Below are 16,311 nucleotides of genomic sequence, written 5' to 3'. Positions count from 1 at the left end.
CTCTCAAAATAAATTAATAAATTTTTAAAAAACTCTTTGGAAAATAATTATTTATCCATTCAGTTTTACTGAAATGACAACTTACCAGATATATGAACAAATATGTTCAGTTTTCTTGAAATGTAGAGTTTTAAAACATCATTTCACTTTCCCAGTATCAAGACTAATTCTCCTATGGAACATAATGTAATTCTAATGAAAATGATGCAATTCTCTAACTAGTTATTCATGATACTATAAATATCCAAAGCTAATCACCATTATGTTGAGGACTGTTATACAAGTTGATGAATATTAATTACTAATTAGTATGCATCTGGATTTCAGTGTTCACATGGAACATGCATATAAAAGGATAAAATGAAAATGCATACTAGGAATGGAATTAATGTTTTATTACCTAATTTCATCAAGCTCTAGCCCCACTATGATCCCTGTCTCATATGTAGATTTTCTCTTCATTTTGCTCTTATCTGAATGATCATATTGAAATGAAAAAGAATATTATTGCTCTTTAAATAGCAATATTCCCCCAAGATAATTATTCATCCCTAGATATATTCTTTTGTAGCTCATTGGCATCTGGAAAAATGAGGTTTTCTGTTCAATGTCTTGCCATCATTTAAATGATGACCCATTCTAATGAAGTCTATAAACTTTTCAAGAGAAAAAGCCCTACTAAATTTCTTACAGATCTAGAGTACTTTTTATTTTTTATTTTTTTAATGTTTGTTTTGTTTTTTTGTTTTTTTTTTTTTTGAGAGAGAGAGAGACAGAGCACGAGCAGGGGAGGTGCAGAGAGAGAGGGAGACACAGAATCCAAAGCAGGCGCCAGGTTCTTAGCTGTCAGCCCAGACCCCTATTCAGGACTCAAACCCAAACCCACACCTTGACTTGAGCTAAAATCAGACTCTTAACCAACGGAATCACCCAGGTGCCCCCCCCATTGCAGTTTTTAAATAAAAGTAAATAAAAATAAAAGTCTTCTCAGTTGATCAGATCCTTATAACACTCCTGGATCTTAGGAGCCAGTGAGAGAGGGTCTGAGAGAAGATGTTAGAGTTGGAGCCAAAGATATATCAACAGTGCCTGGTGGGGAATTATACTGTGGAAGACGGCATTGCAGTCATAGGTTGTGAGATAGTTGTGCTTTGCTAAAGCAGCATTTGCGTCAGAAGAAGTTGGGGTGGGCTATTGGTAAGAGTTGTTATAGACAGTTGGTTTCTGGAAAGGGAGACCCAGTGATGGACTCATACAGGTGTGGTTCATGAAGGAAGAAACACAGATTTGTATTTCCCACCTAGATTTTTAGAAGTAGAAAAGTCCTTGACCTAGTCTTAGAAGTTGCTTCTGATTGATGTAATAGGAAAAGATTGCTTTATCTTATAAGGAGACTCAGAGATGCTAACCAAGAGTTTATCATGTTACTACTGATGTAACTCAAATACTATTTAGTTTTCTGCAATTTCCCTTCTGACATTTGGAGATAACGTTATGGTATGTTTTACTAATTTAAATTTTGGAAATTTTAAGCAAAAAAAATTTTTGATGATTAAAAGCATTCAAAGGTCCCATTTTTATTACATTTGATGTTTATTTCTTTTTTTAAAAAGCTTTGGTCTAAAATATAAGTGGTTAAATGATGTCTGTGAGCCAATTCTATAATTTTAAAACATCAGCCTTTTTTAAGTCTTAAAGGTAGGACACTAACGTTTTGATGGCCCATTGTTAACTCAAATTGGATACTTTTTTTTCCTGTGTATTATTTGAAGTGCTTGCAGATTTAGTTTCCCTCCCTCCTCACTCTCTTTCAATGTGATTTTAAGAATTATCTTGGATCCAAACTACCTGAATATACATTTCAAAAATGTGGTTATATTGTAATATTACAGTCATAGGAAATGAAATGAACTTGACTTAGAGCTGGATGGGCTTCACAACTCTACCACTTTCTTGCTCTGTGATTTGATCATATCCGAGTCTTTATTCATTCCTCTATTAAGGAGTGTAATAACACTTTCCTGGCAGTGTGTCTGTGAGTTTAATTTATAATGGTTATAAAATTCTTAGCCTGGAAGCAGATACAGAGATACTCAATAACATGTTAGTTTTCTTTAAGCATAATTGGGTCACAAATCCACCATCTTCTACACATAATCTAACTGTTATAGTAACAGCTCAGATCAAGTTTTCAGAGGCTCTCCACCAACTGCAACTTTCCCACATGATGTCGTAACACTCATGTTCTCAGTCCACTTCAAACTGACCCATGTGATGGCCATTTCTCAAATGTAACAAATCCTACGACCATTATGCTTTTCCATTTCCTCCCTAAAAAAAAAAAACAAAACAAAATTGTTTAAAGTTACTAAGATTATTGCTCAGTATTGGGCAATTTTCTGTGAAAATTGTCCCCAAGAAAGTCTAGCAAATTGCCATGACTTAACTCACTTAATGACTCTACAACCTTGTTTGTAACTAAAATGTGTTCATAGTTCTGTTTGTCATATTAGCTATTTTCACTCAGGAAATATTTTGTTTCATCTCTTAGAAACTAATTTGGGTCAGGTTTTCCTAATATATAATTTTGTATTCCTCATAACAGTTAGTAAATGCATTCCCCAAAATGAGTATTTAATAAATAGTCTTACTTAAATGATGTTACTCAGTGCCTTTTAAACTTATCTGAAGATATGAATCACCTGCTGGCCTGGCTAAAATGAAAATTCCAGGGTCCCCAACCCAACCCAATGAATTCAAATTCCCAGGGAAGAGAGAACCTAAATGGTTCATCTCTTTAGGGAGGCTTGGTGAACTCCAATTCATTATTGAAAACAGTTCAGCTGTCCCAAAAGGGCTAGTTAAAATTACAAGAAAAGAAGTAAAATCTGAAATGCAGAGAGCGAGAAGCAAGAAAGAATACATGTTCTGATCAATCTGTATGTTGGGGATATGGTAGGAAGTGCAGAATGTTAATGATTAAGTGTTTGATGAACTTTATTTGCTCTGAGATATAGAATGTGCAACCATCTACTAAGGGAAGAAGCAGAAGAGCCATCAAGGGTTTGAGGAGCATGGTGAAAGCCAGACATGTCTATGGAGAATGAGAAACAAGACAGGTATGAGTCATGGAGAAGAGTTCAGTACTCTTCTGAAATAGGAATTCAAGAATTTGTGGAGATTATGGTAAATTTATGTTTATATGGTGACTGTGATACTTCCAAATAACCTAACTAGGTGAGAAATTTCCTAAATAGAGCTAATGGATATGTTAGACAGCTTCTAATATAACTTCCAATGACCTAAGCCTTCTATAAAATATTCCCTTGTATAATTTTCTCCCCCAGCTTGTGAACTGGATTTATGGATTCACTTCTAATAAATACAATATGGCAGAAGTAATAGGATATCACTTCCAATATTAGGTTATAAAAAAAGACTGTAACTTTCAACTTGAGTCTTTTTTTTTAAGTAGACTTCATGCCCAACATGGGGCTCAAACTCATGACCTCAAGACCAAGAGTCATACACTCCACCAACTGAGCCATCCAGGTGCCCTTTTTCTCACTCACTTTTGGATTCCTCACCTGGGGAGAAACCAGTTGCCAAGGAAACCCTGTAGAAAGACCATATGAATGAGATTAGAAATGGATCATCTGAGGCCTGCCAGTAGCCACATGGGTGAGCTTAGAAGTGGAATTTTTGGCTCCTGCCAACAGTGCCTTGATGGTCATGGAAATAAATTTTGAAATGACTGAAGCCCCGGTCAACAGCTTGATTGCAACCTTGACTGCAGCCTTAACTGCAGTGTGAGAGATCTTGAACCAGAATCACCCAGCTAAGCCACACCTGATTTCATGCCCTCAGAAACTGGGACATAATGCATGTTTATTGTTCTAAGTCATTAAATTTTAAGTAATGAAGTAATTTAATTTATAGATAACTAATACACAATATATACTAAGATATATAAAAAGAGAATTGGGCAAAACAAAGAAATTGGCTAAAAATTAATCTCTAATATTGAATAACTTGTAATTATAATTCTATTTAAGTTTTAAAATATTTATATATTTGATTAGTACTATTTTCTATTATTCATTAAGTGCACAATTCAGTTTCTTATTTGTAAAGCATGTGGTATATCATTGTCTTGATTTTTTTTTCTCTTGGGTAAAGAAATTCTGGCCTGACACATCTACTGTACTCAGGTACTAGTGAAAGCAAACTGCCAGAAATAAAAGCAGAGGTTAAAGAAAGTAATATATTTTTGATACGTTCTAGGTTTTCAGTCCATTATCCATAATAGAATACTAAAGAATGTAGCATTTGGTGATGATTGTAATTATACAACTAGCTACTTTATAATATACAGATTTATCAATATTCAATTTATTCAATTAAAAAATTTTTTTCATATAGTTTATTGTCAAGTTCTTTTCCATATAACACCCAGTACTCTTCCCCACAAGTGCCCCTCTCCATTACCATCACCTCCCTTCCCCTTTCCCTTTCAGATTTTCTTACACTCTCAATATCTAACATAGAAATATTTCCCACTTTATATTTTTGCCAACCAGTTAATTATCTCAAAATTTGCTTTGTATATATAGTGATGTTTATTACCATAACATTAATAAGAGGAATGTACTGTATTTTTTATGTCATGGCCAATGAAAATAATAATCATCCTGTGAATGTAAAGTTAATAAGTAAAAGAAAATTCACTTCATGGACACAGTTCTTCAATCTATCATGTACCTGATTTAGATAATGTGATTGAAATACTGATTAGATTGTCTTGAGGAAAAAGCAGTCTTTATAGAATTATAAATATTTATCCTCTAGATTTTTGTATTACCATAATGAACTAACTTATGCATGTCATGTGCTCATAGATCTTTGGAAATTATCCTTGACACTCGATTTAGTAAATAATGAACACAGACTTCATAGGATATATTGTAATGGCACGCACACACAAGCACACTCTTACACATTGTTTTGTATTCAAGCACCATAATTTCTTCCTTGCTACAAAAGAATACAGGGAAATACTTGTGTATAATGGAAAAGATAAAAAATGTATTTTTAAAAATTTAAGTACTAATTGTATAAGTTACTAGATAGAACGTTGAACAAAGCAATAATTTCTGAAAATTAGAACTTCAGCATTTTTAGCAACCAGCTAAAACAAAAAGATATAAACTTACATTTAAAGTATAGTTTGATTAATGAGCTAAAGGTGATAAAAATTAAATGACCTTTAATAAAATTTAGTGAAAATTATTAATAAGTAGGAAAAATACCTATTCTAATTATATGAGTATACTCTAGGGTACCGAAGCTGGTATATTTGGTTTATTAAATATCTACTTGAAATACATCATCATAATTTTATTTAAGTTAGGCATGCTCTACTCAGTTACGTTATAAAACAGCATACTGAGCCTTGAACATAGTTTCAAAAATATTTCATGTTGGCATCCTATCTTTATGGTTACCTTGCAACAACATTTAAGAATTTTATATCTTATTCAAGTTAATTCATCTAATACCTTGAGCTATATTAGCTGATTCTTGCATTTCATTTCAGGTAATTTTAGTTTGGAAGAAAAAAATTATACACATACCTACACATGTACAAATATGCATATAAATGCTATAAACACCCAAGCCACACATACACGTACACATAAACACATATACACATACCACACAGGCCCACACAAAAACAAGAGCAGATGACTAGAATGCCCAGCCTAGCTCATCGTACAGTCACAGGTGATTGCACCAAGTTTCAGAAATTCAGATCCTGCTGGCACCAATTCTGTGATTCTAGGCTTACACCACCTTAGCAGAAGAACATAGACTACTGATTTATTCACTGCCACATAAGAAAATGTTAATAACTGTATGAATCTTCTTTTATTTAAATAATTTTTAATGTTTATTTTTTAAATTTTTAAAAATGTTTTATTTATTTATTTATTTTTGTTTTATTTATTTTTGAGAGAGAGAGAGAGAGAGAGAGAGAAAGAGAGAGAGACAGTGTGAGCAGGGGAAGGTCAGAAAGAGAGGGAGACACAGAATCCAAAGACAGGCTCCAGGTTTTGAGGCAGATGTCAGCACAGAGCCTGACATGGGGCTTGAACCCAGGAACCACAAGATCATGACCTGAGCTGAAGCCAGATGCTCAACCAACTGAGCCACCCAGGCACCCCAGTATTTGTTTATTTTTGAGAGACAGTGAAAGACAGAGCATGAGTTGGGGAGGGGCAAAGAGAGAGAGAGACACAGAATTCAAAGTGGGCGCCAGGCTCTGTGCTGTCAGCACAGAGCCCAATGAGGGGCTTGAACTTACTCCCAAACTATGAGATCATAACCGGAGCCTAAGTTGAATGCTTAACTGACTGAGCCACCAAGTGCCCTTGTATGGGACTTCTTTGAAACAAATGAAAGTCCACACTTTGGGTAGGGAGGACAGAAAAATTGTCAGGCTGTACTCTAGCCTTGTAAGATCCTGTAAAACTCCCCTCTCAAAAACTCTTTTTATATCACCAATATCATCTAGGCAATTGTAAAGAGTAGATTATAATTTTTTCACCTCTTCCCTTTCTGCCAAATATCCTGTTGTGAAATTTGTATCTAATATCATAAAAACAACTAAATTGTTTTTTGCTAATATTTCACTAATGTGTAACCTCTACTCTAAATATAAGGTCCACATTTCCTCCAACTTTCTAGAACTCTCCATCTGGAAGTACATAAAAACAGGTGGTTAAAAAAAGACTAAAGCCAAATGTATTACCTTGTTACCTGTTCCCACTTGTCCCAAACCACCCTCTATTCCCATCTTGATTATATATGACCATTTTCTCAATCAATGGCAAAATCTTTGAATCTTCATGGTTCTTTGAATCTATATTTTCTTCTCCAGTCTCACTGACAATTTTTGTACATGTCTGTACTATTATTGTATTGGATATTGTATTGTTTATTACTTCAGCCATTTTAATCACTCCCAACTGGTCTCCTTTTCTTCACGATAGCCCCTTTTGCTTATCCTCCACATTACAAGACAAGATCATTGATCTCAAATGCAGATAGGAACATGATCCTCTTCTGCTTGGAAAAGTCTTTAGTGTTCCATCATTATTTTCAGAATCAAGTAAAGTACAACAAATAATTTATTTATAATTTCCTCCTGCTGTCCCCTCCCCCCCACCCCCATCTTGCCATAAAAAACAGTTGCTATTTTCTGCATGCATTATGTGCCCTCACAGAGCCCTGTATTCACACATAGTGCTCAATTGCCTAGGTAACCACTCCATTCCCCTCCCTTTTGGAAAATTCATATCTTTAACATTCAGGAATCATTTCAAATTCCTAATTCCTGTTGGGCAAGCTGAATTATGTGCATTTGTCTTTTAGGTTTTAAGAAGAACTATAGGATCTTGAGACTATAGTCCTTTTTAGTTAGCCCTCTGCAGGAAGCCAGTCTTTCTGAACTCATAAGTTGAACAAAAATCTCCTTGTGAGGCAAGGTGGGTTTGCAAGGCTTCCCACAGTCAGATGGCAACCGGTGTCTACACCCACTCAACCCCCACTCAATTTCTGCTCCAGCACCAACCCCCAAGGTGCCTGACTGACTGATATCAGGAGTGACTTGCCTTCTTATGCTAAAAATATGTGAATTGACCCTTGTGAAAAAAGCTTGTTATAGGAGTTTCTTCATTTATGATGATAGGATAAAAAGTTACATTTCCTGAGAAAACCTGCTTTTCTTCCCCTAGAAAACAGGCTATTGACCCCTGCTCACAAAAGAACTAACTTTTGCCTTTGCTATGCTAAAAAAATCACCTTGTATTTGAATGCTAAAGATCCCTTCTTTCCCAATATGATAAACATCTAGTCACCTACTTCAGTCACTATTGATAAAGGTTATGCATGAGTCTTCCACCAATATATGTTCTGGGAAATTTTTAACATACCAAAGAATTTGTTATCAGAAATCATTGTCTAAGGCAATTGTCACTTCTGTTTTGTACCCATACATTTTTTTCAATAAATAAAGCTGACTCTCTGGTCAGTGCAGAGATGCCTGCCTGGTGAGCCAAAAGAAGCCAAGTCTCTCTCACTCCCTTTGGCTATCTCTGTTCATCCTTCAGGAAGCCCTGGACCTGCTGGAGCTGGACTCCAGCAGCCCTCTCTATGTAATTTTCTTTAAAAAATAAATAATGGCAGAAATTTACTAAAGCACAAAACGGAACCACATAAAAAGCAGAGCTTTAAAGTAAGTCTCATGTTTGCATGCATGTGCTCTCACTCATTCTCCATCTCTGTCTCTCTTTTCTTTCTCTCTCTTATCTTCTTTCTCACCTCAGAATGAATATTCACTTTATCCTGTACTGCATAACAAGTTGTGCCCATGGTGTGGAGAATGGGAACATGGTCTCATAATGTTAGATTGATATATTATGGGTATGCAAGATCCAAAAAGCAAGAGAAATTTCTTTTTCTAGTTCCAATAAGGAAAACTCCTGGAGAAGACTCATGTAGGTTTTCTTGGGTCATGTGCTCACCTCCAGATCTGTCAGTGTGACCAGGAAGATTGGATACTAAAAGTGATAGTTATATATGAACAATGTGACTAGAGTAAGAAGGAGGACATTGGGTTCTGTCATCAGAATATGGGTTAGGTTGGGAGAGTCCCAGGCCAACAAAAACAAGAGACACAATTGCCTCTAAATTCTGACTTTCTAAGCCAGCCTGATTTAGAGTAATAGACGCAGAATAATAGTCTTAAAGTACAATATTATTTATGCTAACCATCTACTCTCACTTTTCAATTCTTCCAGATAGGTTGTTAAATAAAAGTTACATCCCCAGTAGGTCATTCAACAAGTGAGATTGAAATGGGTTATAATTATCACTAAGAATTTTTCTTCTGAAGCCCCTGATTTCTCTAAGCAAAAGGGGAAAAGTTTTTTTAGTGAAGAAAAGAATCCTTGATCTTCAAAGATAATACTGCTCTGAATAGGTATCTTCTCACATCCTGAATTCAATGAAATGTTGTAAACTCACATTCAATTCTGTGAAATTTTGAATACTGTTTTTCTGAAGGGACAAAGGAGTTTGTCACACATTAGCAATGTTTTTGTCTTTTGACAAATTGCTGTTCATCACCTTTATGAGGCATTAACATGGTTGACACTTGTTTTTGGAATTTAAAGTGAAAACTATTTCTTTTAATACAAGATGTGACCTGAAAGCCAACAATTGTGTTGGTGTTTGTGTTTGCAAGTGTCAGGGAATCAGTAAGTATTTCTAACAGTGAAAAACTTGAATGTCTCTGGTAATACCATTTCTAAATAGAACAATCCTATGAAGAATGAATTAAAACAACACAAAAAAAAGATTTTTTTAAAAAAGAGGCAGCATGTAAAGACTTTATCCAAAGATCTGAAACATTTACACTAAATGTATAATGATTACTGTCCCATGCTTTTTTTAAAAAATATTTTATTTATTTTTGATACAGAGAGAGACAGAGTCTGCGAGGGGGAGGGGCAGAGAGAGAAGGAGACACAGAATCTGAAGCAGGCTCCAGGCTCTGAGCTAGAGTCAGCACAGAGCCTGACGCGGGGCTCGAACCCAGGAACGTGAGAGATCTGACCTGAGCCGAAGCTGGAGGCTTAACCGACTGAGCCACCCAGGTGCCCCTCCCATGCTTTTTTAAAAGACCTAAGCTGCTTAAAGGAAGGGACCATCAAAATGGAGGGTGAGTTCTCAATTGTAGGTAATAGATTTGTGGTTTTTCTACTTCAAAGCATTAGGATATATTTACATTAGTGGACAGATTCAGAAAGGCAGCAAAGATTTGAGGTTAAGAGTTTAGTCCTCAGAGTAAGAGTTATCTAACTTCAACTCCAGATTCAACATAAACCCTGGTTTGTCCATCATAGTTAAAGGATCTATTGCCAGTGTCATTTCCCTCTAGTTATAGAAGGATTGTTAGCATACTTTACCTTTCTAGGGTCAGTTGATCTTTAAGGGGTTGGCTTCTCTGAGTAAACTGTACCAGATTAACCTGACAATTTTCATCTCAGATGAAAACATTTCCTCCCTCATTTCTCTGTTTGTCTCCATTCTATGTTCCAGTCAATAACCAGTATCCTTACTTCAACCTAGTCAGTGCTATTAGAGTAGATGCATTAAGGAAATCAACCTTTAATATTAGGGCCACAATGTGATTTTCTGTTCCCATGATTAGGAAGGAATGCCACTTTCCCATCCCTCATGTTGCCACATGGGAACATTACTTGTATTTGGGCCATATTTTATTGTTGTTGTTTTTTATAATTTTTTAACATTTATTTATTTTTGAGAGAGAGAGAGACACAAAGTGTGAGCTGGGGAGGGTCAGCGAAAGAGGAAGACACAGAATCTGAAGCAGGCTCCAGGCTCTGAGGCTAGCTCTCAGCACAGAGCCCGAGGCGGGGTTCAAATCCATGAACCATGAGATCATGACCTGAGCTGAAGTTGGCTGCTTTACCGACTGAGCAACTCAGGCACCCCAGGGCCATATTTTGTTAATTGTTCCCTAGAGGAGGAGGTGTGATTTTCTAATAGGAAAATATTTTACTTATATATCTCCACTCTCTCCTCCCTGCCTCTGTGTGTGTGTGTGTGTGTGTGTGTGTGTGTGTGTGTGTGAGAGAGAGAGAGAGAGAGAGAGAGAGAGAGAGAGAGAGAGGCCACAGTTACTTACTTGTATAAAGGTACAGTCTAGTTTGCTCTCCCCAAACTGGGTTAGCCTTATTGTAACAGGCTTTGGTTGTATGGAACTGTCTTGGACATTTTTCTTCTGGGGGTGTGTGGGGGTAAAATATGTAAACCACATTTCGTGGTATGATTAATTCAGCAATAATTTCACATTTTTATCTTTATCTGCTAAATCCTTGTGCCTCTTAAACAGTTCACAATTCAAACACAGAACAAACTCAAGTTTTACTTGGTAGGCCCTCTAAGATAAAAACTTTGGAAATTTGGCTGGAAACTTTGAGAAAAGTTAAGGAGTAGATTTTGAGAGCCAAATAACTGGTATAAGTTGGTACTATAGCTCAAGGCATTAGCTTAAGTGAGATCAGTATTGAGTAGTTTTAACCTTAGCAATTTGCAGTGGATCTGTTGTCCCAGGTGGCTGAATTTTACAGGTGTGGAGATAATTTCTTACACAACTGGATAGAAATGTAGAAATTTGACTGGTAATATGATTTGTGTGAAATTTTGAAATTGGCAGAGTTCTATAGCTTTGATAGCGTGGGTCTCAGGCTGTTGGTTGTTTATATCTGGAATGGATCCCAGCAAGTTCAGGAGATGGTATAGGACTCCATAGACCTAGATACAGGGATCTTGATGTGCAGTCCCTGAAGCTTAACCTTGACCTTGACCTCTTCAGGTATCTGTGCCAACAGTACAGTGGCTAAAAGGATTATTAGGAAAGCTAATATCCTAACTAAGAGTCCCAGGGAAAGCTCACTTTGCAAAAAGTTAATTCGTAATTACAGAGTTATTGGGGGGGGGTTAGCCATATAGCATCAGGAGACTAGGACTTTAAACTTCAGAGGTGTCTAAAAAAATCTGTAAGTGGTATAAAACATTAGAGGTTGAGGCTTAAATTATTATTATTCAATAGAGATAAGTAATGCTAAATGATCTGCTTTGAATTCTGTTCCTCTTTAATGTTGTTTTTAATTACCCCAAGACCAAGAGAAAGAACTATTGCTTCTCCAGGTTCTTAAGGGCAATGTTGAACCAGACAGCCTCAAATGTGTTAATTAAACTCAGAAGTTGTCATACTTTTATATTTAAGGGATCAGAAATTAAGGCTTTTACCAACAGAAGGTTATGCAGAAAAGTAACTCAATGAAAATGTTCCAGGGGAGGGATATCAACAAGATGGTTAGTAGGAAATCTGAAACTTCCCTTCTCCCCAGAGACACACAAACTCAATAGCATCAAGTAGATCAATTCCATTTGTGAAAAATCCAGAAACTCGCTAAGAGGCTCCTGTACCCCACACAAGTGTGAAAATAACAATATAGAAACCAGTACCAAAAGCAGAGACAGCCTCTTACCACAATCCCCACCCCTATCACAGTGCCTCATGATGGGAGGAGGCCTCCAGGTCCCACATTCTCCCTTAGGAGTGAAGGAGTTAGACTAAATATCTAGCATCCCAACTGGTCTGAATGCTACCTACAGGACTGACTTGTACCTTGCCTTTTGGGAGCCTGGAATACACTAGTTCTCCAGGGACTACAGAGAACAAAGTGGCAGTTGGAACTAGCATGCATGCACTCACCATGGCTCTTGTTTTTGGCTTGGCACAAAGTGAGTGATGATACACTCACAGCTTCCCTGTGAGGAGCAAAAGAGTTGAACTACACATTTAATATCCCAACTTTTTCAGGTGCAACCTAAGGGCTGTCTTCTGTCTTGCTTGTTTCAGAGGGTTGACAATCTCAGCTTAAGCTAGTTCCCGGAAGGCTACAGAGAGCAAAGTGGCCATTTGAACTAGTAGACGGGCACATGCCTTAGTTTCTCTCCTCAGTTTAGCACAATAGTGAGTAGTCAATAAAGGCAATCTTCTAGCTGCTCTGTGAGGAGGGAAAGAGTTGGACTACACACCCAGATTCCAACTTCTCTGGGAGCTACTTGAAATATTGGCTGCTGTCTGGCCTGTGTCAGAGCACTGATGGAACCTGGCACACTTTAGATACTTTGGAGCAGCAAAGAACAAGGATGACAATTTGGACTAGCACAAAGGTTTAAGAGGCCCACAAAAGCTCAGGCCACATTAATTGCTGAAGATTTTCTCTAATAAGAAGCCATTCTGTGGAAGACTGGGAGGAGTGGCAGTTTCTTGAATGTGTATATACCAACAAAGAGTCAAGAAAAATGAAGACCTGCTTCCCCTAATAAAGTAAAACAAAGAATCCAACTCTACTGATTTAGGGATATATTTTACTGGATAGAGAATCCAAATTACATAAAAATTATCAACGACTTCAAAAGAGCAATGCATGAGCAAAACAGAAGACAGAAATTTAACAAAGAGAAATTTGGAACTGATGAATATAATAAATTAACTTGAAAATTCAATAGAGGGGTTTAACAGCAGACTAAAGCAAGCAGAAGAAAGATTCTTGAATTCAAAGGTAGGTCGTTAAAAATAAAAACCCACTCAGAGAAACAAAAAGAAAAAAGTAAATAAAAAAGAGTGAAGGTAGCTTTCAGGGATTTTTAAGACTCCATCACATAGATCAATAATCTATCGTGGGAGTCTCAGAAGGATGAGAGAGAGAAAGGACTATAAAGCATATTCAAGGAATTAATAGCTGAAAACTTTCCAAATCTGTAAGAGAAAATGTACATCAAAATCCAAAAACTTTAAAGATTACAAATAAGATGAATCAAAGAAATCCATATTGAGGAATATTATAATAAAATTGTGAAAAGTCAAAGACATTTTATTTTATTTTATTTTATTTTTTATATATTTTCAAGTTAGTTAAATGTACAGTGTGGTCTTGGCTTCAGGAGTAGAACCCAGGGATTTACCTCTTACATATGATACCTAGTCAACATCCTAGAAAGTGCCCTCTTTAATGCCTGTCATCCATTTAACCCATCCTCCTCCAGTAGCCCTCAACTTGTTCTCCGTATTTAAGAGTCACTTATGGTTTGCCTCCCTCTCTGTTTTTATCTTATTTTTCCTTCCCTTCCCCTTTGTTCATCTGTTGAGTTTCTCAAATTCCACATGAGTGAAATCATATGATATCTGTCTTTCTCTATTTTGGTTAGCATAAATACTGTCCAGTTCCAGCCACATTGTTGCAAATTACATTTTTCATTCTTTTTCATTGCTGAGTAGTATTTCATTGTATATATATCACATCTTTAAAAATTTATTTTAAACGTTTATTTCTTTTTGAAAGAGAGTGTGGGGGAGAGAGTGCACAGCAGGGGCGGGGCAGAGGGAGAGGGAGACACAGAATCCAAAGCAGGCTCAAGGCTTCAAGCTGTCAACATGAAACCCAACACAGGGCTCAAAATAATGAACTGGAAGATTATGAACTGAGTCAAAGTCAGATGCTTAACTGACTGAGCCACCCAGACACCCCTATATACCACATATTCTTAATCTATTTATTAGTTGATGGACATTGGGGCCCTTTCCATAATTTGGCTATGGTTGATAATGGTGCTATAAAAATTGGGGTGCATGTGCCCCTTTGAATCAGCTTTTTGTACCCTTTGGATAAGTTCCTATTAGTGCAATTGCTGGGTCATAGGGCAGTTCTATTTTTAATTTTTTGAGGAGGCTACAAGTTGTTTTCCCAGAGTGGCTGCCTCAGTTTGCATTTCTACCAACAGTGCAAACGGCTTCCCCTTTCTCCACATCCTTGCCAACATCTGTTGTTTCCTGAGTTGTTAATTTTAGACATTCTGATGGGTGTGAGGTGGTATCTAATTATGGCTTTGATTTCTATTTCCATGATGATAAGTGATATTGATCATTTTATCACGTGTCTGTTGGCCATCTGGATGTCTTCTTTGGAAAAGTGTCTATTCATGTCTTTTGAACATTTCTTCACTGGATTTTTTTGTGGGTATTGAGTTTGGTAAGTTCTTTATAGATTTTGGATACTAACCCTTTATCTGATATGTCATTTGCAAATATCTTCTCCCATTCTGTCAGTTGCCTGCACAAAGCTTTTTATCTTGATGAGGTCCCAATAGTTCATTTTTGCTTTTATTTCCTTTGTTCCCAGAGACATGTCATGTAAGAAGTTGCCACTGCTGAGGTCAAAGAGGTTGCTGCCTGTTTTCTCCTGTAAAATTTTGATGGTTTTCTGTCTCACATTTAGAAAAGATGCTCAAGTGCCCTCCTCCATGTGGGGAAGTGCACTGGGTGTTATATGGAAACCAACCTGACAATAAATTATAAATTAAAAAAAAATAGAAAAGATGCTTAAAGTCATTAATCATCAGAGAAATGCAAATCAAAATCACAATGAACTAGTAGTTCACATCTATTAGTAGGGATATTATCAATAAGAATGAAAAGACAACAAATGTTTGTGAAGATGTAAAGAAATTAGAACTCTAGTATACTGTTGGTGACAATGTAAAATAGTCCTATTGCTACTGAAAACAGTATGAACAGTATCTCTAAGAGATATTAGCACTCCTTGTGTTAATTGCAGCACTATTCACAAAAGTTAACATATGGAAACAAACTAAATGTCCATTCACACATGAATGGGATAAAAATGTGTGTATACATGCAACTGAATATTATTCAGCCTTAAAAAAGAAGGAATTCCTGCAATATGACTATATACATCAACCTGAAGGACATTATGCTAAAGGAAATATGCCAGTCACAGGAGAACAAATATGGTAAGATTTCATTTTTGAGGTATCTAAAATAGTCCAACTCATAGAAATAAAAAATAAAACTGTATTTGCCAGAGTCTGGGGCGGGGATTATGGGGAGCTGCTAATCAACAGGTATAAATTCTCAGTTATGCAGTATGAATATGTTTTAGAGATCTGGTGTACAACATTCTGCACAGATGTCAATAAAATGTTGTATACGTAATCTGTAAGTGGGTAGGTCTCACATTAAATGAGCAAGGAATCAGATACCTGCCCAGAAAAACAAGGAGGGGCTGGAGTTTGGAGAAAAATAGATTTCATTGTTACTATTAGAAAAGAGCAATAAGAGAATGAAAGTACAATAATGGAAGACAGGCTGATTGAGCTGGAAAAAGAGAGATCTCCATAAGAAAAAATGTTGACACAGAGAACAGACTAGAGATGAATTGGAAGACAAAAACTTGAATGTCTATATACACAGAAAACAGAAAAGAATTTGTCTCAGATTTCTGTACCTATCTTGAATTGATTTTGGACTCCAGCCTGGATGAAAAGGGAGTTATAATTTATTGAATAACCCTACTCTTTCACATCCAAGCATTTGTTTCAGCTTACAAGATATTTTTACAAATTTAGATGTCCTATTTTCTACAAAGAATCCTTAGTAGCAAACTCAAGGTCCTTTCTGATCAGGATCTAGTCTGTCCTCCTAATCATATCTTCATTTGTTCATAAATTTATTTATTCAATAACATTTATTTGGGACTTACCAGTTGCCAGGCACTATGGCACTATACAGGATACAATTTTAACAAGACATATACAGTCTCCCACAACATAGATTTACTATCTTGATGG

General features: G+C 36.3%; 1 long non-coding RNA gene across 1 annotated transcript in view; it reads right to left on the bottom strand.

The window, feature by feature from the left end:
* Positions 1-2,255: 2,255 nt before the first annotated feature.
* Positions 2,256-16,311, bottom strand: part of LOC115285765 — a 39,996-nt gene continuing 25,940 nt past the window's right edge. The window contains exons 3-4 of the long non-coding RNA XR_003905686.1: positions 3,588-3,616; positions 2,256-2,331 (exon numbers count right to left, since the gene is read on the bottom strand). This is a non-coding gene — a long non-coding RNA (uncharacterized LOC115285765). The remainder of the gene's footprint in view (positions 2,332-3,587; positions 3,617-16,311) is intronic.

The sequence above is a fragment of the Suricata suricatta genome, chromosome 1, assembly GCF_006229205.1.
Source record: "Suricata suricatta isolate VVHF042 chromosome 1, meerkat_22Aug2017_6uvM2_HiC, whole genome shotgun sequence".
Classification (NCBI taxonomy): Eukaryota; Metazoa; Chordata; class Mammalia; order Carnivora; family Herpestidae; genus Suricata; species Suricata suricatta.
The sequence above is the reverse complement of the archived record's forward strand: the minus strand, read 5'-3'. Positions and strand labels throughout refer to the sequence as shown.